Source organism: Cebus imitator, unplaced genomic scaffold (assembly GCF_001604975.1).
Source record: "Cebus imitator isolate Cc_AM_T3 unplaced genomic scaffold, Cebus_imitator-1.0 Scaffold110, whole genome shotgun sequence".
Lineage (NCBI taxonomy): Eukaryota > Metazoa > Chordata > Mammalia > Primates > Cebidae > Cebus > Cebus imitator.
In genome coordinates this window covers 472411-475349 of record NW_016107425.1, presented here as the reverse complement: position 1 = coordinate 475349, position 2939 = coordinate 472411, and the positions used below count along the sequence as shown (strand labels likewise).

General features: G+C 39.6%; 1 protein-coding gene across 1 annotated transcript in view; it reads right to left on the bottom strand.

Moving 5' to 3' along the window:
• The window catches only part of MYO3B (myosin IIIB), a 491163-nt gene that overhangs the window by 201029 nt on the left and 287195 nt on the right, over positions 1-2939 (bottom strand). The window lies entirely within an intron of this gene.

Genomic DNA, 2939 nt, shown 5'->3' with positions numbered 1-2939 from the left:
GAGACGAGGTTTCACCGTGTTGACCAGGATGGTCTCGATCTCTTGACCTCGTGATCCACCCACCTCGGCCTCCCAAAGTGCTGGGATTACAGGCTTGAGCCACCGCGCCCGGCCCCAGGTTGTGTTTTAAAAAAAGAAAAAGCTGGCCAAATCTCACCAAAACCAAGATGGTGATGAAAGTGACCTCTGGTCATCCTCATTGCTCATTATATGCTAATTATAATGCATTAGCATGCTAAAAGACACTCCCACCAACTCCAAGACAGTTTACAAATGCATGGCAACATCAGGAAGTTACACTATGTGGCCTCCTAGGAGGAGGACCCCTCAGTTCTGGGAATTGCCAATGCTTTTCCCAGAAAACTCATGAAAAATCCACTGCTTGTTAAGCATATAATCAAGAAACAACCATAAAAATGGGTTACCAGCAGCCTTCGGGGCTTCGCTGCCTATGGAGCACCCATGCTTTTATTTCTTTACTTTCCTAATAAACTTATTTTTACTTTATTCTATGGACTCACCCAGAATTCTTTCTTGGGCAACATCCAGGAACCCTGTCTTGGAATCTGGACTGCAACCTCTTTCCAGTAACACAAACATCATACCAGTGAAAAATTGAAAGCTTTTTCCTCACGATGAAAAACAAGACAAGGATTCATACACTCGCCACTTCTACTCAATATATTATAGTAATGGAAGTCTTAGCTAGGGCAATTAGGTAAGAAAAAGAAATAAAAGACATCAACTGCAGAAAGGAAGAAGTCAAATTATCCCTGTCCGTGATCTTATATGTAGAAAACCCTAAAGATTCCACATTAAGGTTGGGTGTGGTGTTCATGTCTGTAATCCCAGCACTTTGGGAGGGCGAGACAGGTGGATTGAGAGGTCAGGAGTTCGAGACCAGCCTGGCCAACATGGCTAAACCCCATCTCTACTAAAAATACAAAAATTAGCTGGGCGTGGTGGTGGGCACCTGTAATCCCAGCTACTCAGGAGGCCGAGGCAGGAGAATCACTTGAACCTGGGAGGTGGAGTTTGCAGTGAGCTGAGACTGTGCCATTGCACTCCAGCCTGGGTGACAAGAGCAAGACTTCGTCTCAAAAAAAAAAAAAAAATCCACATTAAAAAAAGTATTAGAATTGATAAATGTTACAAGTAACTTTAGCAACATTGTTTGATATAAAATCAACACCCGAAAATCAGTTCCTTTTTTTTCTTTGAGACAGAGTCTCACTCTGTCACCCTGGCTGAAGTGTGGTGGTGTGATCTCAGCTCACTGCAACCTCCACCTCCCAAGTTCAAGCAATTCTCATGCTTCAGCCTCCTGAGTAGCTGGGATTACAGGCGCCCTCCACCACACCTGGCTAATTCAGTTGCATTTTTATACGCTAAAAATGAACTAGTCAAAAAAAAAAAATTAAGGAAACAGTTCCATTTACAATAGCATTAAAATACAATAGAAATAAATTTAATCAAAGAGACAAAGACTACTACACCAAAAACTACAAGACATTGCTCAGAGAAATTAAGACATAAATAAACAAAGAGACGTAACTGTTCACTGATTGGAAGACTTAATATTGTTAAAATGTCTATACTACCCAAAGCATTCTACAGATTCAGTGTAATCCGTATTAAGAACCAATGGAATCTTTTGCAGATGCAAAAAATATCCTAAAATCCGTATACAACCACAAAGGACCCGGAAGAGCCAAAACAACAGTAAAAAAAAGAGCAAAGCTGGAGGGCTTACATTTCCTGAATTCAAAACTTATTACAAAGCTACAGTAATCAAAACATATGGTATTAAATAAAGACAGACAAATAGACCAATTAAATAAAATAGAGTGGCCCAGAAATAAACACACACAAATGTGTGACAAAACAGTATCTGAAAAGGGCACCAAGACTATACAAGGGGTAAGATAATCTCTTCAACAAACGGTGTCAGGAAAAGTGGATATCAACTGCAAAAGAATAAGATTGAACTGCTACAATACATAAAAATCAAATCAAAATGGATTAAATATTAAAATGCAAAAACTGAAACTATAAAACTCCTAGAGGAAAACACAGGAGAAAAACTTCATGGCATTAGTCTTGGCAACAATTTTTTAGATGTGAAACCAAAACATAGGCTATCAAAGCAAATATAGACAATGAGACTACATAAAACTAAAACTTCTACTCAACCAAGGAAACAATCAATGGAGTGTAGAGATAACCTATGGAATGAGAGAAAGTATTTTCGAACTATATAGCTAATAAAGGATTAACATGCAAAATATATAAGGAACTCCTAAAACTAAATAGTAAAAAAGCCAAAGTAACAACAACAGCAACAACAAACAATTTAAATGTGGACTTCAATACACGAATCTCCAAAGAAGGCATACAAATGGCTAAGAGGTATATGAAGAGATACTCAGCATCACTAAACATCAGGGAAATTAAAATCAAAACCATAATGAGATGAAATATTACCTCATACCTATTAAGATGGTCATCATCAAAGAAACAGAAACAAGTGTTGAAGAAGATAGAAATTAGAACCCTCTGCACTGCTGGTGGGAATACAAAATGGTGCAGCTGCTATGGAAAATATAGCATAAAGGTTCCTCAAAAAAATTAAAAATAGATCTACCGTATGATAGAGCAATCCCACTTCTGAGTATGTATCTAAAAGAACTGAAAACAGGCGTCTTTCCGGTTCGTCGTGGAAGGAGGTCTGCGCCGCGTCTTCCTTAAGGTTGAGAACAAAAAGATGCCCCTGGACTTTCCCCGGAGCCCTCTGCGTGGTTGAGCTTCGGTGGAATTTCGGGGCTCTTAGCTGCCAGCTGCGCTTGCCTGATAGCAACAGAAACCAGTCCCGCTTGCCTCCGTGCCACAAAAAAGCCGCATCCAAGATCACCTGACACCCATCCTGTCAAGTGTCCATG